At 43.1% G+C, this 24,219-nt stretch overlaps 1 protein-coding gene across 6 annotated transcripts in view; it reads right to left on the reverse strand.

The window, feature by feature from the left end:
* The window catches only part of CD38 (CD38 molecule), a 69,630-nt gene that overhangs the window by 37,170 nt on the left and 8,241 nt on the right, over nt 1-24,219 (reverse strand). Inside the window, exon 1 of one of the 6 annotated variants that reach the window (XM_086404746.1) lies at nt 19,582-19,800. The exons of the other annotated variants lie outside the window; for them this stretch is intronic. The gene's annotated coding sequence lies outside the window, so the exon portion shown is untranslated. Of the gene's footprint in view, nt 1-19,581; nt 19,801-24,219 lie in introns of those variants that run through there. 6 annotated transcript variants of the gene reach the window in all.

Consider the following 24,219-nt stretch of genomic DNA (forward strand, 5'->3'; position numbering starts at 1 on the left):
AGAGCGGGCAGGCAGGCAAGGCAGCAGAAATGGAGGGGGGGCTGCTGCTGAAGGAGACGGAACTGAACCTTCCCTTGTGAGTTTGTGTTGCAAGTGAACCTGAGCCCTTCAGGGGGGCAGGGAGTGGGTTTCCATTGGCAGAGCTCAGCTGTCATCATTAGGACAAACTCTGTCCTTTGGACTTGGCATCCCAAGTATAATATCAGATCAGACAGCTGGACCCAGGGGAGTGAGGACGAGCCTCCAGTTTCTTATTCCCTCTGAGCCTGCTTCGTCCCTGCAGGGCACTAGCCAAGCAGTCATTCCAAGGGTCTTCTGCCTTCTTGACTCAGGCTGGCCAAATCGAGTGGCTCGTTCCTCCTGATAAGCCCAGGAATCAGGGAATATCAGTGAGGCCCAGCCCCTATGGCCTTCCCTGGTGGCTCAGTGGTAAAGAAACCACCTGCCAATGCAGAAGATGTAACAGACGTGGGTCTGATCCCTGGGTTGGGAAGATCCCCTGGCGAAGCAAATGACAACCCGCTCCAATATTCTTGCCTCATGGGAAATCTCATGGACAGAGGACCCTGGCGGGCAACAGTCCATGGGTTGCAAGAATGGAACACGACTGAAGAGACTTAGCACATGAAGGATTAACCCCATCCCCTTTGCCTCCTGACAGCATCCAGGGAAAACTAGCCTCTTTGAAACTTGCCCAAAATCTCATAAAACAAGTCCAAATCCTTTAAGTCCCTTCTAACATCCTTAGATGGAGAAGGAAATGGCAACCCACTTCAGTGTTCTTGCCTGAAGAATCCCAGGGGCGGGTGAGCCTGGTGGGCTGCCGTCTATGGTGTCGCACAGAGTCGAACTCGAATGTAGTGACAGCAGCAGCAGTCTCAGAGCTTAGCCACCTGCCCAAAGCCAAACAACAGTCAGCAGGCAGGACAGGCGCCTTACCGCCAAACTTCTCTCTTTCTACTAAACAATGCTGCCCCCTTCAGGAAATTTTAAATCATGTCCCTACTTATCCCCTGCTGCTGCTGCTGCTAAGTCGCTTCAGTCGTGTCTGACTCTGAGCGACCCCATAGAAGGAAGCCCACCAGGCTCCCCCGTCCCTGGGATTTTCCAGGCAAGAACACTGGAGTGGGTTGCCATTTCCTTCTCCAATGCATGAGTGTGAAAAGTGAAAGGGAAGTCGCTCAGTCGTGTCCGACTCTTAGCGACCCCATGGACTGCAGCCTACCAGGCTCCTCCATCCATGGGATTTTCCAGGCAAGAGTACTGGAGTGGGGTGCCATTGCCTTCTCCGTACTTATCCCCAGTCAATCCTAAAGGAAATTGGAAGGACTGAAGCTGAAGCTCCAATACTTTGGCCACCTGACAAGGAGAGACAACTCATTGGAAAAGACCCTGATGCTGGGAAAGACTGAGGGCAGGAGGAGAAGGGGACGACAGAGGATGAGATGGTTGGACAGCATCACTGACTCAACGGACATGAGCTTGAGCAAGCTCCGGGAGTTGGTGATGGACAGGGAGGCCTGGTGTGCTGCAGTCCATGGGGTCGCAAAGAGTCGGACACGACTGAGTGACTGAACAACAATAACAACCTATCCCCAGAATGAAGTTGAGTCCTAACAGAAATTAGGATCCGGTGGCTCAGATGGTAAAGAACCTGCCTGCAATGCAGGAGTCAGTGGATTCTCAAATTTGAGGCTCTTGGAAGCCTGCGTTGAAGGTGAAGACCGCCACCTACTGGGAGGAGAAAGGTTGACCGCATTCACTGAGGTGGTGAGGATTTTCTCAGCAGAATCTCAAAATCAGAAGGCTCTTCAGGCGGAAGGAAAGCTCAGAAATCACTCATTCAGTCACCTGGCAAATATTTATTGAGCATCTGCTATGTTCCAGGCACATTTATGAATACACCAGTGAACAAAATAGACAAGCCCCTCTGTCCTGGGTGAATTCCATTCTACCAGAGCAAGACTGATAATAGACAATAAAGATAATGAGTATTACAGAGTATCCTAGCAATTTATAAATTCTATGGGGGGGAAAAGGGAAAATAGAACAGGAGAAGAGAGTCAGAAGTCATGGGGAAGAAGTGTCTGTGTTGGGTGTTAAACAGGGAGGACAGTAGATAACATTTGAGCAAAAGATCAAAGGAAAAAAGGAAGTTAGTCGCACAGACACCCACCACACTCTGGGCAAAAGGGACAGCGTTCACAATAGCCCTGGTGCCTGGTTGTTCCAGAAACAGCAGAGAAGCCAGTGTGGCTGGAGCAGCGAGCAAGGTGGACAATGGACGGAAGCGAGGTCAGAAAGGCGATCCCACTGGGCCATGAGTATGTCTCCTCATGGTGAACTGAGGAGGCATACTGGATGCTGAGCAGGGGAGGAGGCGCGTGACGTTACTTAGGTTTCACAGCATTTCTCTGACTGCTCTGTTAAATATAGTCTGAAAATCGGAAGAGGCAGAGAGAGGTTGGCAACTTTCTGGGTTGAGCTGCGCTCCCAGACCAGTAATCTGGACAAGTACCAATGGTGATTTGCACCAGGGTGGCAGACGTGATGAATTCTTGATTCACTGCAGAGTTCCTAACAGATAGGATAAGTGGTGTTAGAGAAGTAGGAGTCAATAATTCCAGGGTCTGGGGCCTGAGACGCTGGAAGGATGGAGTTGCCATTCCTAACAGATAGGATAAGTGGTGTTAGAGAAGTAGGAGTCAATAATTCCAGGGTCTGGGGCCTGAGACGCTGGAAGGATGGAGTTGCCATGAACTAGGATGGAGAAGTCCTTGGGTCGAGGTGGTATTGATCAGGATATGTAATATATTGTATCGGTTCAGCTCAGTTCAGTCGCTCAGTCGTGTCTGACTCTTTGTGACCCCATGGACTACTGCATGCCAGGCTTCCCTGTCCATCACCAACCCTGGAGATTGCTCAAACTCAATTCCATCAAGTCAATGATGCCATCCAACCATCTCATCCCCTGTCGTCCCCTATTATGCTATAAACTATATATTAAATACCACACATTATGTACTATATGAAAACTATATACTACATATTATATCAAAGTAGAACATATACATGTATATTAAACTATAGGAATGCAAAAATTGGAAATATTAACAAATTTAACAAAATATATGCAACTTGTACTCTGAAAACAAAACATTGCTGTGAGAAATTTTCAAATGCCTAAGGGCTTCCCTGGTAGCTCAGATATTAAAGAATCTGCCTGCAATGCAGAAGACCTGGGTTCCCTGGGTAGGGACGATTCCCTGGAGAAGGGACTGTCTACCCTCTCCAGTATTCTTGCCTGGAGAATCCCATGGACAGAGGAGTCTGGCAGGCTACAGTCCTTGGTGTTGCAAAGAGTCAGACACAACTGAGTGATTAACATTTCAAGGAAATAGATATACCATATTTATGGGGTGGAAGGCTCAATATTAAGTTGGTAACAAATTCAGCATGTTTTGTTAAAAATATTGACAACTTGAGTCTAAATGTTATTATACAAGCTAGCCAAACCAATCAAAGGGCAAAAGCTGGAGGACTTACATTATTTGATTTCAAGATTTACTAAAGAGCTTCAATGATCTAGACAATGTAGGAACCATGAAAGAATTTATATAAATCAAAGAAGTAGAAGAGAGGGCAGAAAGAAACCCATACATACTTGATGCTATAGAGTGAATGTTTGTGTCCCCCCAAAATTCATAAGTTAAACCTGTTTCCCAAGGTGATAGTATTTGGCAGTGGGGCATTTGAATGGAATTAACATCCTCATAAAAGACACCCAGAGAACTCCCTCCTTAATCCCTGTGAGGACACAGTGAGAAGGGGCCTTCTTTGAACCAGGAAGTGGGTTCTCAGCACACACTGAATCTGCTGACATCTTGGTCTTGGATGTTCAGCCTCCAGAACTGTGAGAAATAAATTTCTGTTGCCCATAAGCCACCCAGTCTATGCTATTCTGTTATAGCCTCTGAAATTGACTAAGACATGGTCAACTGACTTTCAGGAAGGGAGTCAAAGAAGGCAAGGGAAAGCTTTTTCCATAAATGATACTACAGTTGTGTCCGACTCTTGCATCCCTATGGATTGTAGCCTTCCAGGCTCCTCTGTCCATGGAGATTCTCCAGGCAAGAATACTGGAGGGGGTAGCCATGCCCTCCTCCAGGGGATCTTCCTGACCCAGGGATTGAACCGGAGTCTCCTGCTTGGCAGGCAGATTCTTTACCACTAGCACCACCTGGGAAGCCCAAATGATACTTTAGCAAAGAAGTTTTCATATGAAAAAAAAAAAACTGACTCTCACTTCACACCATACACAAAATTAACTAGAAATTGATCAAAGACCTAAAGCACAAGTTGTATAAAAGAAAATGAACAAATTGGATCTTATAAAGGTTTTTTTAAAGAAAATTTTGGTCCTTAAAACACTCCATTAAAGAAGATGAAAAGGCAAGTTACAAAGTGAAAGAAAACATGCTTAGGACACATCTGATAAAGGACTCATTTGAAGAGACCCTGATGCTGGGAAAGATTGAAGGCAGGAGGAGAAGGGGACGACAGAGCATGAGATGGCTGGATGGCATCACCGACTCAGTGGACAAGAGTTTGAGTAAACTCTGGGAGTTGGTGATGGACAGGGAGGCCTGGCGTGCTGCAGTCCATGGAGTTGCAAGCAGTCAGACACGACTGATCGACTGAACTGAAGTGATAATGGACTTGTATTCAGTATAAATAAAGCACCTACAACTCAATAGTAAGAACAAAAATCTGATTTTTAAAAAATTGGCAAAAGACTTGAATACATACTTCAATAAGTCTATGAGATGATGTTCAATGTTACTAGTCATGAGGGAAATGCAAATTTAAACCACCATTCAAATACCACTGCAAGCCCGCTAGAATGGCTAACACATAAAAGCCCGACAATAACAGTGCTAGCAAGAATATTCACACCCTGATAGTGAACACATAAAACTATGCCATTACCTTGTGAAACAGTGCAGCGGTTTCTTAAACAGCTGAACCACAATGGCTCAGCTATTTTATTTCTGGAAACTTACCCAAGAAAAATGAAACCGCATGTCTACACAGTAACTTGTATATTAATATTCATAGAAATTTTACTCATAATATCCAAAAAGTGAATCCAAGTCAAACACCATCAACAGATGAATGGATAAGCACAGTGTGGTATATCCACGCAAGCGACCACAGTGCAGCAATAATAGGGAAGGAACTATTAGTACAACATGGATGAATTAAAAAACACCACGCCACAGCCGCGAAGGACACCAGAGACAAAGATATGGAGTATGTAATTCTGCACGCATAAACTTCAAAGAAAAAAAGTAAACTAACAGAAAGTAGAGGTACCCTACTCAATATCAAGACATTAGTAATTTAAACAATGTGGAGTGGTTTAGAGATAAAAAGATCATAAAACATATTAGAGCCCAGAAATGAACTAATAAACCTGATATGCAACCAAAGCGGCATTATAAAGCCCTTCATAAATAATAGATCGTTTAATAGATGGAACTCACAGAACTGACTATCCAACTATAGGGAAAAAAATGAATTAGGTTCCTACATTATATCACACACAAAAATATATTCCAAAAGTATAAAACACTAATAAAATCAAATATTTAAAATTTTTTTATTATATGTGACATTTTGGGGCCTCTGGTAGAAAATAAGTTCTTAAATAAGATACGAGGGACCTCCTTGGTGGTCCAGTGGTTAAAATTCCAAGCTTCCAATGCAGAGGGTATGGGTTCGATCCCTGGTCAGGGAATTAAGATCCCACATGCCCTGCAGTATGGCCTCCCCAAAAATGAACATTTTTTTAAAGATGCAAAAAGGCACAACCATAAAAGATAATATGAGTATATTAAAATCTTCAGTAAGACAAGGGACCTGATAAATAAAGTCAGGTCAGACCACAGATAGGGAGAAGTTATTTGCAAGCCACATAACTGATAAACGTTTAGAATCTTTATACATTCAGTATGAAGGAAAAAATTCAATATGAAAAACAGGCAAAAGATAAAAATAGGCATTTCACAGAAGAAACCAGAATGACTGATACACACATTGGAAAGTGATCAATTGTGTTAGTAATCAGGGGAACAAAAATTAGAGCCACAAAAGATGAGCAAAACATTTTGACAGTTTCCAAGTGCTGGTGAGGATGCACGGTAACAAGCAAATTCACACTACTTTTGTGAAGGGAAATTGATGCCACAAATTTGGAGGCCAGTTTGACCACATATGATGTAGCAGACAACTTTGCTTTCCAACCCGAATGGATATCCTTCACTCTTCTTCCCTACTGACAAAGCGTGTCTCCTATCATAGAGATTCCAAATATCAAACACTCACTTTGCAAGCCTCCTCTGCAGTTTGGGGAGCCATGTACACCAATTCTGGCTAATGAAGTTCAAGGAGGAAGCACAGAGGCACAGAGGCAATTGAAGGAGGGCTCTGGGAAGGATGCTATTCCTTGATAAGGAGACTTGCAAGGAAGGCAGTCTTGCCATCCCCCTGCTCTCTTCTCCTGGGCATCATGGTGTAAGGACATAATGCCTGGAACCGCAGCAGCCGTCTTGTGACAAGAAGCACAAGGATGAAAGCCACCCTAGGGAGATGGAGGAATGGAAGGTCCCAAGTGATGCGTGAGCTGCTGAACCTACCCAAGGACCACCCCACTTCTGTATGTCTTGTTATGTGTGTCTATTAAAAACCTCTTGTTTTAGACCTCTTATAGTTGAATATGCTTTTTCTTGTCACCAAAAGTATCTTCACTGATACACCCACTGTTATGAGCTAAACTGTGTTCCCTAAAAGATGTTTAAGTTCTAACTGCCAGTCCCTCAGAAGGTAACCTTATTTGGAAATAGGATCTTTGCAGATGATCAAGTAGAGGTGAGAATAAGGGTGATCCTTTACTCAGTATGACCAGGGTCCTCAGAGAGGGTGGAAAATTTGGACCTAGAAACAGACACACACAGAAGGAAGAAAATGTGGAGACCCAGGGAGAATGCCATCTGCTAGACAAGGAATGCCTGAGGCGTCTAGAAACTGGAGAGAAGCCCGGAACAGAGGCTTCCTCATGGTCCTCGGAAAGAGCCAAGCCTTCTAACACTCTGACTTCGGACTTCTGGCCTCCAGAACTGTGGGGCAAGAAATTCCCATTGTTCAAGCCACCCAGTTTGTGGTGGTTTGTTAGGGTGGCTCTAGCAAGCTAATGCACCCAGGAAGGGGGAAAACGGCACTCTGTGGCTTAGGAACTCTGTCTCTAGCTAAACATCTGAGAAAAAACACAGGCACAAGTAGACGTGAGTGTTTCAGCATGGTTTAGGTCAGCGAAAACTGAGAATAAGGGAGAATTTGCTGTGTAAAACAGAGCACTCAACCCAGTGTTCTGCAACCACCTAGAGCGGCGGGATGGGAAGAGAAGTCCGAGGCAGGCTCAGAGGAAGGCGTGTGTGTACCTGTGCTGACTCATGTTGATCTGGGGCAGAGACCAACACAAAACACCATAGAGCAACTCTCCTCCAATAACTGTATTTTGTTCTACACTTCTCAATGCTGTACAATTACAATCTGTGATAGTTAAAAAATAAAGAAAAAATTTTAAAATAAATATATTAAATGTATACCTTTAGAAAAAGGAATTCATAAATGTAGGATACAGTCATTCACTAGGCTACTATGCAACAGTTAAAATGAATGAACTAGTGTTCATATAGCAGCATAAATAAATCATTAAAATAATGTAATTGAAATCACCAAAACATATTGGTAAGTGGAAAAAAGCAAAGTTCATTCTACAGGGCAAAAACACAGAACAAATACAAACTAGATTTCAAATGTAGCATCATCTTCCCTTATGAGATTGACAAAAATCAGAAAGTTTTTAAAACATCCTGCGTAGTTGGCATATGGGGAAATAAAGCTTTGCTGCCTCATGAAGAGGATTGCTTCATCAAGAGAAGTGTGTCCATGTTTTCAAAATGTAGAGTGGTAAATATTTTGACTTCTAGGATTCTGTCTCACAAACCCAAGGATTTTATTGCAGCATAGTTTGCAATCTATTGCAAAAGTTTAAAAAGTTTAAAGTGAAGTCGCTCAGCTGTGTCCGACTCTTTGCGACCCCATGGACTATAGCCTACCAGGCTCCTCCGTCCATGAGATTTTTCAGGCAAAAATACTGGAGTGGGTTGCCATTTCTTTCTCCAGGAGATCTTCCCGACCCAGGAATTGAACCCAGGTCTCCCGCATTGGAGGCAGACGCTTTACCATCTGAGCCACCAGGGAAGTTTTAAAACAACCTAAATGTCCATCAATACAAGTCTGTTGCTGCTGCTGCTGCTGCTAAGTCGCTTCAGTCATGTCCGACTCTTTGCGACCCCAGAGATGGCATCCCACCAGGCTCCCCTGTCCCTGGGATTCTCCAGGAAAGAACACTGGAGTGGGTTGCCATTTCCTTCTCCAATGCATGAAAGTGAAAAGTGAAAGTGAAGTCGCTCAGTCGTGTCCGACTCTTAGCGACCCCATGGACTGCAGCCCACCAGGCTCTTCCATCCATGGGATTTTCCAGGCAAGAGTACTGGAGTGGGGTGCCATTGCCTTCTCCTAGAATTTGGTAAATCTATAAAGTGGAACACTATTATAGAATGAGACAGAACTACATTGATAATCAAGATACACTATTAAGTGAAAAAAAAAGTGAGACACAGATGAAAGACTGTGTGCAGAAAAAAAGAATACATGCATATGCGCTCATATATTCAGAAGATATTTCTAGAAAGATATAGGTGAATCAAGTATTTCTTGCATCTGAGAAAGAAGAAAACTGAGGGAAGATGTACTTTGATTTTTATCTCTAACATGTTGTTTCTTTGAAAACTAGGGGGGAAAGATCGGAAGGAAGTATGACAAAAGTTTTATTGTCAGTTAATTCTGCATGTTTGTTCCACAGATATTTCAGTGTGTTTAACATTATCATGATTTAACGTGTTTAAAAGAAAAGACCTGAGAGGATATATGAACCGAGGAGTAAGGAATATTGAACAAGGAGAAGCATGAAGAAAACTGGACCTGTCAAATGCAAAACGTACAACGTTCAGCACAAACAGATACGTTCATAATCTTGGTTTCCGAACCTTTAAAATTATTTTTTATTTTAAAGATCAACAATTCATGAATGGAACAGCACCCAATTTAACAGACAGAAAGGAGCTCCAAAAAGCTGCACAAAATGAAATATGAGTGGGAACAAAGAAGTTATACTAGACAAGAAAAAAAAAATGCAAGCCTTTTAAAATTTTTACCAAGAAGTATTTAAACATGAAATCAGATTCCCCAAATACAGTTACCTTTGATCTCAGTCTCACACATTCCTCTGTAGTTTTAAATCTCTCCAAGTTTCCATACAAAACTGCATGTTTTCCATCTTTCTTTACTCTTAAAGAATCCCCAAGGAGATTTTATTACTGCTGTAGACAAGCTAATTCATACACAGACTTTTACTCCGAAAAACCAAGATAATGAAGGAAGAAATTTTATTATGCATTTTACAATGTTTAAACTGTGGGGTGCCAAAGACAGAAACCACTTTATAATCTTTGTTTGATAGTCACAATAAGAGAAAAGAAACATCTTAACCATGGCAAGGCGAGTGTGGATCATGGCTAAGTAAAAGCATGGGCGGAATTGTTAACATCACTTCAAATCAAGCTTTCCTAACTGCTTCAAAACATCCAGAGACTCAAGAGGTAGATAGCTTTCTGCTATATAAATGCATTCAGGTAGAATGTAGATTAGCAATTTTTTCAATGTCATATTATGGGGGAAATTTGAATTTTATCTATAAAACTACTTAGCTGAAGCCACCCATTTAAGCAGGTATACAGCTTCCTTTTCTGAATCTCCTTAATTTTTCTGGTATGCCCCACTAGTATTTAGAATTCCACTTTGGGGCTTCCCTGGTGGCTCAGACGGTAAAGCCTACAATGCAGGAGACCTGGGTTCAATCCCTGGGTTGGGACGATCCCCTGAAGAAGGAAATGGCAACCCACTCCAGTATTCTTGCCTGGGAAAATTCCATGGATGGAGGAGCCTGGCAGGCTATAGTCCATGGGGTCACAGAGTCGAACACGACTGAGCGACTTCACTTCACTTCACTTGGGGGTTAAGTGATTTTGTATTCTTCTCTACATTAAAAAAAATTTTTTTTTCCAAGTGTTCTAAAAAGGGCATGTTTTATTTTTTAAATTAGAAGAAAAGTCACTGCAAGGAGAAAGAATGTCATTCTCATGCACGACTTATTCAAGCTTCTGACCTCAGGTTTCACGTTCTCTTTTATCTTTAAAAACAACCTTCTCATGATCCCTCCCAGTTTCAGAGCAGGTATTTACTGGTGATATTAAACCAAACAAACAAGCAAACCATGATCTCCTACTGAGAGAGTCAATTCCTAGGCAGGTTGATAAGAAGTTCAGGGTTCCCAAGGAGGAGATAAAAGTCTGGAATTCTCAAGGAGGAGGAAAGAACAAACTTTTTTTCCTCTACATTCCTTGGTCTTAGTCACATAAAACATTTTTTCTTTAAGCCTGGAACTGATGATTACACAACAAACGACTCAGTTTAAACTCTGTCCTAAGGATTATATAACAACAATGTATCCTGCTTGAGGACAGTTTCTCCTTCCTGAAAACCTTCTGGCTAATCCTGTTATCTTAAAATGTAAATTATGGGAGTGGGTCTAGTAAAATTTTTACAACCTTGAGACATTCTTTTGATTTATTGTAATAATTAATTAAAAAATATACGACTCCCTTGCAAACACCAGCAAGGGGGGCATCCTCCACGCCCTTCTGATGTCTATGTCAGAAGCTTTCTCCGAGCCTTTTCTTAACTTGAATAAAACTCTGCTACACAAAAGCTCTTGAGTGATCAAGCCTGGTCCCTGGTCCCGAAGCTAAATCTTCTTCAGAGATCACGAATCCAGCATCGTTCACCATAAGCTGTCACTACTCTCCACTCAGATCAACTACAAAACTTGTGAATATAATCACTCGTTCCCTTCCAGGCACACACGGAAGCAATTCTTGATTTCATCTAGCACTGAGTTTCATGTTTCAGTCTCACCATCTTGCATCTGTTCTTTACACCGTGAGTGTGTGTGTGTGTGACAGTCGCTCAGTCGTGTCTGACTCTTTGTGACCCCATGGACTGTAGCCCGCCAGGCTCCTCTGTCCTTGGGGTTTTCCAGGCAAGAGTACTGGAGTGGGTTGCCTTTGCCTTCTCCAGGGGATCTTCCCAATCCAGGGATCGAACCCAGGTCTCCTGCATTGCAGGCAGATCTTTACACCACAATTCATTTAAGGAAAAGTTTGTCCTGGTAGTTTTCTGAACTGAGGCAAGAAAAAGATATTTAATTGCAAAAAAAAAAAAAGCAATGCCTGACCATTTCTAAAATCATTCATTGCAAAAATGAAAAAAGAAACTCTTAACTGACCCATATTTAACTGAGTCTCTGCGTTACCCACCAGCATTTTTCACTCCCTCTATACAAGTTGCTTGCCTTCTGCACAATTACTAGGCTACTTCCTAGGATACCCAAGAGCTTCCATTTTTACTCATTTGGTTCTTTATTTACCTGTTCTTAAGTAGGTGTGTGCCTATTCTTAAGTAGGTGTGTGCCTATTCTTAAGTAGGTGTGTGCCTATTCTTAAGTAGGTGTGTGCCCATTCTTTTTGCTTTAATTATACCCTTTCATTAAATTGTTCGCAAATAAATTGGATGCATGAAAAAAGAAAAACTTTTTTCCTGTGAAAACTAAGTTGAAGTTTTGGGTAAAAACGACCAAGATGAGTCACTTTAAAAATGTTGCTGAGTTTGATATCGGTAGGTCAGTTGTCAAAGACCTTAGAAAACCGTAGAAATTTAGACGCATTCTTTACCTAGACAATTTCTCCGTCCACTTCAAAGAAGCTGTCTCTCAAACTAGCCCCAATTTCTCCCATCTTGGATCCCCCCCTTATCCATCCAAGCACCATGTCACTTCTGCTCTCCTTTCCGGCAAGACTCCTAGGGAGAGCTGTCTAGTTACAATTTCCAATTCCTCTTTTCCCTTCTTCTTCTTCAGTCCAGTATGACAGGCTTTCACCATGACCACTCCTCTAAAACCCATCTTGTCAAGTCATTGATCCATTGGTCAATTTTCAGTTTTCATCTTGTTTAGCCAGTCAGAATTCCTTGAAGAAGACCAGTGACACTTCCTCCACATGAAACATCAGCTTGAATTTCTATGCACAGTTGACTTTCACATTCATATCTTCGCCCAGACCTCTCCCCAGTACCCTCATTCATAGCAACCAGCATCCTATTCAATGTCTGCACTTCAGTGACAACGGACAATGCAAAGCTAATACATACAGAACCAAGCTGGTGGTTCCTGGCCCAACTTGCTTCACCTGAGTCTTTCCCTTGTTAATACAGGGAAATGCATTTTTCTGGTAACTCAGCCCACAAACCTCAGAGGTTTTTTTTTTTGTTTTTTTTTTCTATTCGTTTTTTCTAATATCCTATATTCAAGTCCATAGCAAATCACACGAAATCTGTTTTCAGAATATATCCCCTTCTTACCCCCATCCATCAAGACCAACTCCGCAATCACTTCTCACCTCAACAACTACATGAACTTCTCCATGGCTTCCATGACTCTTCCTACCATCTATTCTCAACCCAGCAACCAGAGGGATCCCTTTAGTACTGTGTCAGACACTTGTACCCCACTATTCATCATTCTATACATCACTATTCATCACTAGGGGGATGCATCCTATATCCTAAGGACCAAAAGAATCATAAAGATATTTACACATTTTGCTAATAACAATAATAATACACATATAATTATTTAATTATTTCTTATATACATATGAAAGAAAATACATGATTATGTTAATGCTATTAGGAACCAAGATTTTTAGTATCAGAGAAAGATATAAACATAAATTTAAAAATATTAGATTAAAAACCTTGCATCCTTTACATTGGAATAATCAGTATGAGCTCTTAACTTCTCTTTCTTGAAAAGGATATATTTTCTAGCATCATCTATTAAAAAGGCCAAATAGTTAATGATTATCCAGTGGCAATTAGCAGTCTGATGTAGTCTGAATAGTGATCTAAGGAACTGATACTCATTCAATTCAGTTCAGTTCAGTCGCTCAGTCGTGTCCAACTCTTTGCCACCCTATGAACCACAGCACACCAGGCCTCCCCGTCCATCACCAACTCCCAGAGTCCACCCAAACCCATGTCCATTGAGTTGGTGATGCCATCCAACCATCTCATCCTCTGTTGTCCCCTTCTCCTCCCACCTTCAATCTTTCCCAGCATCAGGGTCTTTTCCAATGAGTCAGCTCTTCGCATGAGGTGGCCAAAGTATTGGAGTTTCAGCTTCAACATCAGTCCTTCCAATGAACACCCAGGACTGATCTCCTTTAGGATGGACTGATTGGATCTCCTTGCAGTCCAAGGGACTCTCAAGAGTCTTCTCCAACACCACAGTTCAAAACCATCAATTCTTCGGCACTCAGCTTTCTTTACAGTCCAACTCTCACATCCATACATGACCACTGGAAAAACCATAGCCTTGACTAGACGGACCTTTGTTGGCAAAGTAATGTCTCTGCTTTTTAATATGCTGTCTAGGTTGGTCACAACTTTCCTTCCAAGGAGTAAGCATCTTTTAATTTCATGGCTGCAATCACCATCTGCAGTGATTTTGGAGCCCAGGAAAATAAAGTCAGCCACTGTTTTCACTGTTTCCCCATCTATTTGCCATGAAGTGATGGGACCAGATGCCATGATCTTAGTTTTCTGAATGTTGAGCTTTAAGCCAAATTTTTCACTCTCCTCTTTCACTTTCATCATGAGGCTCTTTAGTTCTTCTTCACTTTCTGTCATGATACTCATTAAACATATAAGAAATCATGAGTTCAAAATGATACTTTAAAAAACTCAAAGGTCACCTCTAGAAGTTGATAGAGCATTAACCAATTTGTTATTCCATAAATTGATTTTTTTTAAAAGGTAAAGAAACAAACATCTATCCTGTTTTTCTTTCATGGACTCTATTTCAGGACAACCAAATGGTTGGTGAAAGATAGCCTTCTGTTTGTAAGAATCAGAATAAGTGCAGAAGAAATTTTACAATTGGATAATATCCATTTTACTCATCACTATTAAATGCACATGTTTTTATTTTTTAATGCTACTTGGTGATTGTATACATAATATCTAGCCTAAGATTTTTTAATTTCAAAAAATTACATTGTATTTTCAAATTTATAATTTTCATCTTCTTTTCTGTCCATTTCTAGTTTTTGTTGTTCAAATTACATTCATCATTGTAGACTCTTCTGTTTAGTTTGTACTTGCTAAGTTTTTTAAGGTTGAGAAACTGATGAACAGTAAATAGGACATTTTCTATGGATCTAAGTAAAAGCATTTTGACAGAAAGGAAAGTGAAAGGTTGTTGTTGAATCACGCGAATACACCGGGATTCTTGGCCCCCGGAGGAGAAGAATTCAATCCGGGGCCAGAGACGAGGCTTGATCGCTCAGAGCTTTTGTGTAGTAAAGTTTTATTAAAGTATAAAGGAGATAGAGAAAGCTTCTGACATAGGCATCAGAAGGGGGCAGAAAGAGTACCCGCTTGCTAGTGTTAATAATGAGGTTATATAATCCAAAGAATGTCTGGAGGTTGTAAAGACCTCCTCCGACCTACTCCCATAATTTACATTTTAAGATAACACTGTCCTCAGGCAAGATACATCCTTGTAAAGACCAGGTATACTCCCATAATTAACATTTTAAAATAACAGAAGGTTGAATCCAAAGACTGTCCTTAGGCAGGATACATTATTGGTATATAATCCTAAGGAATGTGGAGAAAGAAAAAAAGTTTGTCCTTTTTTCCTCCTTGAGAATTCCAGACCCCTCTCTCTTTGGGGACCCCTAGACTCCCTATCAACCTGCCTAGGAACTGACTCTCTCAAAAGGAAACATCCATTTACAGCTCCTATGGAAATAATCAATCTTGGCAACACTCATCAAATGCTGCTAAACTAATTCAATGAAAAGTTGTTGTGGAACTTTATAATGAATGAATTAGGCGGTTAATGGCCAATCTTGTTAACGCCCCTAAATGAGAGACAGCGTGACATTATGTGGCTCCTGAGGTGATGCCCAAGGAATTCTACAGCTCCCTCTATGAAGCATTCCTGACCACTCCCAAATGTAATCTGACTCTAATCTAGCACTCTGTCTGCAGGTCATACAGGGACAGGAGATGTAAGAGGCGTGGGTTCAATCCCTGAGTCCAGAAGATCCCCTAGAGGAGGGCATGGCAACCCACTCCAGTATTCTTGCCTGGAAAATCCCATGGGTGGAGGAGCCTGATTACAGTCCATGGGGTCACAAAGAGCTGGAAACAGCTAAGTGACTGAGCCCACTCACCACAGGGATTAGTGAAAAGTGAAGTTGCTCAGTTGTGTCCAATGCTTTGCGACCTCATGGACTGTAGCCTACCAGGCTTTTCAGTCCATGGAATTTTCCGGGCAAGAATAATGGAGTGGGTGCCATTTCCTTCTCCAGGGGATCTTCCTGACCCAGGGATTGAATCAGGGTCTCCTGCATTTCAGGCAGATGCTTTACCATCTGAGCCACTAGGGAAGCCCACAGGGACTAGAGGAAAACATAAAATGAAACCAGGAGCCAAATCCAGCAGGTAGGAAATTCTACAAGACAAATCACCGAATCTCTTCAACACAGTAACAGGCTCTTAAAAATGATTATGAATTAAAGGATACTAATAATCCATTCTTGAAGATACTTAGAGGATACTTCAGATAGCTGAATGTAATGAGTGAATCCTTACTTGAACAAATCAATCATAAACTACATGATTTTTAAGAAAATCATAGAAAACTGAATGCAAGTTGGATATTGGATAACACTGAAAAAATGCTCTTTATTTTGTTACATGAGAGTATGGTATTACATTGGTTTGAATTTTTTTAATGTTATTTTTCATTCAAGATTCAGACTGAAGTATTTACAGACACAGTAATGTGAAGTCTGGAATTTGCTTTAAAGAAAGTGTTTTAGGGCTGCAGTCCCCAAACTTTTTAGCACTCGGGATGGGTTTCATGGAAGACAATTTTTCCATGGACAGGTGGAAGTGGGGTGGTTTCAGGATGATTTGAGTGAATTACATTTATTGTGCACTTTGTCTTTTATTATTACATCAGCTCCACTTCAGATTATCAGGCATTAGATCCCAGAGGTTGAGGACCTCTGCTTTAGGGAAAAAAAATTTGAGAAGACAGATTAAAGAAGAATAGCAGAATGTTGATAATTTTTGAGGTTGAGTAATGGGTGGTTGCAGCCATGAAATTAAAAGACGCTTACTCCTTTGAAGGAAAGTTATGAACAACCTAGACAGCATATTCAAAAGCAGAGACATTACTTTGCCAACAAAGGTCCATCTAGTCAAGGCTATGGTTTTTCCTGTGGTTATGTATGGATGTGGGAGTTGGACTGTGAAGAAAGCTGAGCACCGAAGAATTGATGCTTCTGAACTGTGGTGTTGGAGAAGACTCTTGAGAGTTCCTTGGACTGCAAGGAGATCCAACCAGTCCATTCTGAAGGAGATCAGTCCTGGGTGTTCATTGGAAGGACTGATGGTGAAGCTGAAACTCCAATACTTTGGCCACCTCATGCGAAGAGTTGGCTCATTGGAAAAGACCCTGATGCTGGGAGGGATTGGGGGCAGGAGGAGAAGGGGACGACAGAGGAAGAGATGGCTGGATGGCATCACTGACTCAATGGACATGAGTTTGGGTGAACTCCAGGAGATGGTGATGGACAGGGAGGCCTGGTGTGCTGCAATTCATGGGGTTGCAAAGAGTCGGACACGACTGAGTGACTGAACTGAACTGAACTGAATGGTCAAAAGGGGGTCGATTATTATTTTCTCTAGTTTTATAAATGTTTAAAGATTTCTGTAACAAAAAGTTCTGATCCTATGCATGTCCTTGCTGCCTCAGTGCCTTTGCACATGTCCTTTCTTTTGCCTAGAATGCTCTTCTGCAGACATTTCTAGTTTTTGCTGTCCCTCTTTCTTCAGGTCTTTACAAACCTGTCATCTTTCACCGAAGCCTTCCTTATTTTATTACCATACTTAAAACTCTAAGCACTCCTTCCAGCACTTGTCACCACCCGTCCCACGACATATTTTTTGCTTTCTAGTCTGTGCCCCACCTCCCACTACAATATCTGTTGCATCTGAGCAAGAATTTAGTCTGTTTTGTTCACTGCTATATCCCCAGGACCTAGCAGAGTTTATGAGACATAACAGAATCTCAATAAAAACTTACTGAAAAACTGTGTTACAAAAAGTAGACACAATTTGGAAATAAAGCCAAAAGGTGGGCACACATCCTTTCATTGTCCTTTGGGGTCACTGTTCAACAAGCTTGTTGTTATTCAGTTGCTAAGTCATATCCAACTTTTTGCAACCCTCTGGAGCCAGGCTCATCTGTCTTCCACCATCTCCCAGAGTTTGCTCAAATTCACATCCATTACATTGGTGATGCTATCCGACCATCTCATCCTCTGCCTCTCCCTTCTCCCCCTGCCCTCAATCCTTCCCAGCATCAGGGTCTTTTCCAATTAATTGGCTTTTTGCATCAGGTGGCCAAAGTGTTGGAGCTTCAGCATCAGTCCTTCCAATGAATATTCAGGGTTGATATCCTTTAGGATTGACTGGTTTGATCTCTTGCAGTCCAAGAGACTCTGAAGAGTCTTCTTTGGCATCACAATTTGAAAGCATTGCTTCAGTACTCAGCCTTCTTAATGGACCAAATCTCACATTCGTACATGACTACTGGAAAAACCACAGCTTTGACTATACGGACCTTTGTTGGCAAAGTAATGTCTCTGCTTTTTAATAGGCTGTCTAGGTTTGTCATAGCTTTCCTTCCAAAGAGCAAGCGTCTTTTAATTTTATGGCTGCAGTCACCATCTGCAGTGATTTTGGAGCCCAAGAAAATAAAATCTGCCACTGCTTTTACTTTTTTCCCTTCTATTTGCCATGAAGTGATGGGACCAGATACCATGATCTTAATTTATTAATGTTGAGTTTTGAACCAGCTTTCTCACTTTCCTCTTTCTTGACACGTTTACTCCAGAATGAGTTAATTATCTAGCAGGTTGTGTCTTTGTCCTTTCTACTGACTCTCAAATCTTATGAAGTTTGATGGTAACTTATAGATCTTGTCCGTTAGAGTTGCAAATAATTTCTGTCTGATAGAAAAGATATTCCCAAAGGTTATGGCTTCTTATTGCCTTGCAGAACATTGATCAGTTTATATCTAACCTGCCAATCTATTCTAATATTCCCTTTAAAATACTTATAAGTGATCCAGTGCTTCCCAGTGTTCTCTGAGTGGACTTTATCATTTTGCAGATTCCCTCATAAATGAATAAATAAATCTTTGACATGTGTTGATTCTGTACGTTATAAAAGTCATACTCTAAGCATTTTGAAACTCCTGCTTTGACAAATGAATTCAAATAAATTATTCAGTTCAAATAAGTTGTGGGACTTCCAAGGTGGTCCAGTGGTTAAGACTCGTGGGCTTCTACTACAGGGGGCACAGGTTCAATTCCTGCTTGGGGAACTAAGATCCCTCATGCCATGTGGTAGCAACAACTACAACAACAATAACAACAAAAAATGCTCAACAAAAAGGTTGTGATGAGCTGTGCAAATCTTGGCAGATATTCTTGGCTTTTTTTTTTTTTTTTTTTTGCCTCTTGAGGCTCTGATTCTGCCTTACTGAGCTATACAACACACATCTGGTCCATTCACTCAAGATTCTTTTTCAACTGGTAGAGGACATCTGGTCACCTACGGTCCCTCCCATCAGATTTGTCTTAACTGCACAACTTTAGGCCCTTTATCCTGTGTCCCCTCCAGCTGCCCCTACTCCAGGACCGCTCTCATTTGTTACTCACTAGTGCACTTAAGCATCCATATCTGAAAGTCCATATCTGAAAGTGAAGGGGAAGAATATCCCCAGGTGAAATAAATAATATTTTATACTTATCTACCTATAAGCAACATGATTCTGCTGCAGAATCACCAATAGACGTCATCTCTCCGGACTATTCTAACCAACTGCTATCTATCTACAGGGCAGGCTGAGGTTGAACCCAGGCTTGCCCTAACGTTTGTGATCAGTCGGCAGTGGCTTCCAGGTACCCAGGATTAGTGTGCTTGGTGTGAACCACATCCTTCTTGACCCAGTTCCAAGAGGTGATGGTTCAAGACGTGAAATAAACCACAAAGCCTACGGCTGATAACTAGCGCAGGCGTGGCACTCTGCTGCCTTTCCTGCAGAAATTTGCAGTATGCCCCAAAGCACAAACATTAGGACCTTGCCTCACTAAATGGAGACCTGTGACCTCACCCAGCAGCTTAATGACTCACCTTTGAGATGACGGAGGAGAACACCTCCGTCTAGAGACAGCAAAAACGCTAACACACTGGGAACGGGTTGCCTCCGGCCTCAGACTTGCTTAGAACAGCCTCTTTTGGAAACCATTGAATGGAAACGCAGTCAGTTCAAAAGCAGTTCTACCATTTAGCCAGCTCCGACCACGGGAAAATCTCTCTCTGTCTCTGTTTCCTCTTTGTTTGAATGGGCCTGATGATTCCAAGGGTAGAAAGAAATGAGTTTCGATCCCCACTCTGCCGTGGACTAACTTCAAGATTGTCTTCATGCACTGATACAGTCACAGAGAGCCCGGGGCTCAGAAAGACCGCACTTAGAGTTTAATGCTCTGAAGTCACTGTCTGGAAACTTTTAAAAACTTTACCTTTGTTTTCGTGTTTCTACAAGAGAAGCCCGATAGGACACTGGAAGGGGCGCCAGGGCCTTGAAGCCTTGGCTCACATATTGTTCCCCATCCGCTGCTTCTCCACCTCCCTGGGGCAGGATCTTGCCTGTGAGGACCCTTCCTCACTCTGCCCACCAGCAGGAGTGTCCAGTGGAGTCAGGCGCCCCTTCCCTGTGTACCAAGTTGTGGGGAGCAGTCCAGCACCTGTGAGGGTCTGAACTCTCCCTGCCAGTAACCCCTATGCTCAAGGGGACCCTGAAACCAGGAAAGGTTAATTTTGAATTTCTGCTGGATCTGTTTCTGTGACTGGAACCCACATCTTGCCCATTTTGTTATTATCTGCATGCACAATGGCCGGCCTCAGGGAGATGAGCTGAGCCACCCACCTGTGAAGGTCTGCAAGGAAGTGAAACTAACACATCTCCCTGCCTGAGACTTGCCATTGTGGGGGACATTTGTAAGGACTAATAGTCTTTTTATTTAGTTTCCTCACCTCCCTTCATCTCTGATCCATTAAAGAACCTGGCTTCCAGTCCCCACAATATGGTTCTTTTGAGGAGCTAGCCTGCCATCTTCTTGGTCAGCTGCCTCCCAGATAAAGTCCTGATTGCAGGGCCTCATCTCGGATTCATCACGGTGAGCTTGGACTCGGTAACAACCCGACTTCCAAGAGCAGGCAAAGACCACCTGGCAGGGCTTCCCTGGTGGTCTAGTGGTTAAGAATCCGCCTGCCAATGCAGAAGAAATGACTTCCATCCTTGGTCTGGGAAGATCCGACACGCTGGGGGCAACTAAACTCATTTTCCACAATTCCTGAGCCAGCACTCTGGAGCTCATGGTCCCTGACAGGAGGAGCCACTGCAACGAGAAGCCCTGGCACCACAACTAGAGAGGAGCCTCCTCTGGCCGCAGCTAGAGAAAGCCCAAGTGTAGCAACCAAGCTACACTTTCCAGCGCAGCCAGAAAAATCACATAAAATAATAATGATAAACCACCTTGTCTGACTCTGTGCGACTCCATGGACCGCACCCTGCCAGGCTCCTCTGTCCATGGAATTCTCCGGGCAAGAATACTGGAGTGGGTCGCCATGCCCTCCTCCAGAGGATCTTCCCCATCCAGGATGGAATCCATGTCTCTTATGTCTCCTGCATCGACGGGAAGTTCTCACCACTAGTGCCACCTAGGAAGCTCAAGACCACAGAATAAAAGGAAATCTTCCTCCTGCTTTTTGAACAATGAGCAAGTCATCTTTATTTGTACGAGGACCCCACAAGTTACCTTGCAAGCTCTAACTGTCAGAAATCACTTGATTGTTTGTAATAACTGTCTTGGCTCCATCCCTATAATGTGTGTCCTGAGACTTCCCCGACAGGATGCTGATAAGTTGAGAAAGAACACCCGAGATAAAGCTCCTAGTGCACGCAGACAACCCATACACATGGATTCCCAACCTTTATTCCATCGAAATTTCTAAACAGGCTTTTGGGCTGTTTTCCAAGGGTTTTTCCCTCCAAAGAGGAAAGGAGGAAGCAGAGAGGCCGTGAGCGCTCACTGTGGTACTGAATAAAGGTTTCCTTTTTCATGGCCACTTCCTTGGGTTATTAATAACAATACCAGGGCGGGAGCTTGGGCGGCAGGCAGCTGCAAACAGCACCAACCTTTCTAAGAACAACAGAAGCAAAGCCTGAGGCCAAAGGGCCTGGAAGTGACCTCTCTCCTTCTCTCTCTCCTCTGTTCCTGTCCTCTCTCACTCAGCCATCTAATGGGCTCCCAGAGCATCCAATTAACCCCTCCTTCTAGAAGATTCTACCCACCCCCAGCTACCTTTCCCCAGATATGCTGGGAGCACCCCAAGCCCCACAGGCCCCACACTCAGCTTATTTGCATATGTACTCCACTCCACCCTTCCTTCCACAGATAACTCAGCTGCAGGGTCTGACTTCCCTCCTCGTAACCATAGCAGCAGCTTGGATCCTTGTTCCACTTTCCACATTCAGTAGGGTTCACCTGAGACTCTCTGGCCACTGGTCCCGGCCTCAGAAGCCCAGAAGGAAAGACAGGCGTGAAGGAAACCTGATAATCACAGAGAGCACATGGGTGAACCCAAGGCCCTGCGGTGCGCTGATGAAGTTCAGGGTCCAACTGGACCTGAAGAGGGAAGAGGGACAATGAGCAGGTGGCCATTCCATCACTGCAAAGGGAAACCACACTGCCATTCTGGCCCATGCAAGGACGGTCACCCTCTCACAGTCTCGTGTGCTGAGAAAGTTCAGGTTGTACATGGGCCAACATGACCCTCTAACCAGCAAGATCCTCCCGAGCGCCCACAGCCGTCAAAGAGTTTTGGTCCACGGATTGGCCAATCTGCCGCAAGCAGTAGCATCTTATCTATCTCCCAGACTTTGTTCAACAGGGTTGATACACACTCTTGGGAACAGCCGTTTGTGGAAACCCTACCACTAAAGGAAGACTTCATGCACGACCTCTTTCATCAAGCCCTTCCCGATTCAGCCGCTCCAGGTGGGTTCAGTTTGCTGAATCTCGGTGGTGCTGCTGTGACCCTTGGTACGTGGCAATTCTCGTTTGATGGGTACCTGAGTACATCCCACATGGCCCTGGAGAATCCAGCAAATGGCTAATAGCAGAGAAGCGGCCCCTCCCTGCTCAGGGCCCCTCTCGTCTGGGTACAATCCTCTTAGCTGCTGTACATCGCACTGTCTTGCGTTACTGTTTCCAGGCCAGTCGTCCTAAACCTGCCTTGTAGGACCCAGAGAGCAGGACCCATGTTTTCTTCCTCCCTGAATCCTCCACGTCTCGCCCCAGCTATACACACACATACATGAAAGCCTTGACTAAGAGTTTGTATGAATCTGCTATTGGGTACAATTTTTTGTCATACATTTTATGGGAAGTGGAAGTTAAAGAAATGCTAAAGTCATTAAAATGGGAGGCATGGGGAAGTAAAAATGAAGCGCTGGCCCTGAGAAATCTTATTGGAAATTTTGAAAAGGAAAGAGAAGCCAAAACAAATGATGAACTAGAGATAAAGGTATCAGAAAAGACAGTGGATGCGGTCACAGAAGGGATCATTAGCAGCTGGGAAAAGATCAAAGAAGAATCTTCTCTGATTAAGGCTCTCATTGCTTCTGTATCGACAAGCACGGTGTGGACTTAAGCAGGTTCAATTCAGCAAGCACGGACTAAGACTCTATAAAGGGATGAAGGACGTGCTGGAGCACAGGGAATGCAGAGATGAATTAAACAGCCCCTCTCCATCCAAGGGGAATGGCACCCCACTCCAGTGCCCTTGCCTGGAAAATCCCATGGGCAGAGGAGCCTGGTGGGCTGCAGTCCATGGGGTCCCGAAGACTTGGACACAACTGAGCGACTTCACTTTCACTTCCTGCATTGGAGAAGGAAATGGCAACCCACTCCAGTGTTCTTGCCTGGAGAATCCCAGGGACGGGGGAGCCTTGTGGGCTGCCATCTATGGGGTCGCACAGAGTCGGACACGACTGAAGCGACATAACAGTAACAGCTCCATCCAAGGGGAATGGCAACCCACTCCAGTATTCTTGCCTGACAAATCCCATGGACAGAGGAACCTGGTGGGCTACAGTCCACAGGGTTGCAAAAAGTTGGACACGACAGCATGAGCAAGCAAACAAGCCTCCAGCCAGGACCCTAGCTTGTCTCGGGACAGGGACAAAAAAAGTCATTTATTACGATTTTGTTCATTTCTATTATTTGTAATATACTGGCTTGTATATTGTTGTTATTTAGTCACTAAGTCATGTCTGACTCTTTTGCAACCCCATGGACTGTAACCCACCAGGCTCCTCTGTCCATGGGATTTCCCAGGCAGGAATACTGGAAAGGGTGCTATTTTCTTCCCCAGGGGAATCTTCCTGGACCAGGATCCAACCCATGTCTTCTGCATTCCAGGCAGATTCTTCGCCACTGAGCCACCTGAGTAGCCCCTGATAGCTTGTACGTCACTCATTTAATCCAGCTAAATACTTTTGCTTATTATATAACAGGCACTCTTTTAGATCCTCGAGATATATCCCTCAACAGAATGTCTCTAGACTAAATGACCGTATATTTCATGAAGCATCTGCTAGATTTTTAACATTTTAAAATCTAGTTTTTTTTAAAAAAAAGCAATAAAGTAGAAAGAGATGTAACAGAAGAACAAAGAAGATGATAACGAAACGAACATTTAAAA

Source organism: Bos grunniens, chromosome 6 (genome assembly GCF_055505025.1).
Source record: "Bos grunniens cultivar Pamir isolate PY7600 chromosome 6, Bosgru_T2T1.0, whole genome shotgun sequence".
Taxonomy (NCBI): domain Eukaryota; kingdom Metazoa; phylum Chordata; class Mammalia; order Artiodactyla; family Bovidae; genus Bos; species Bos grunniens.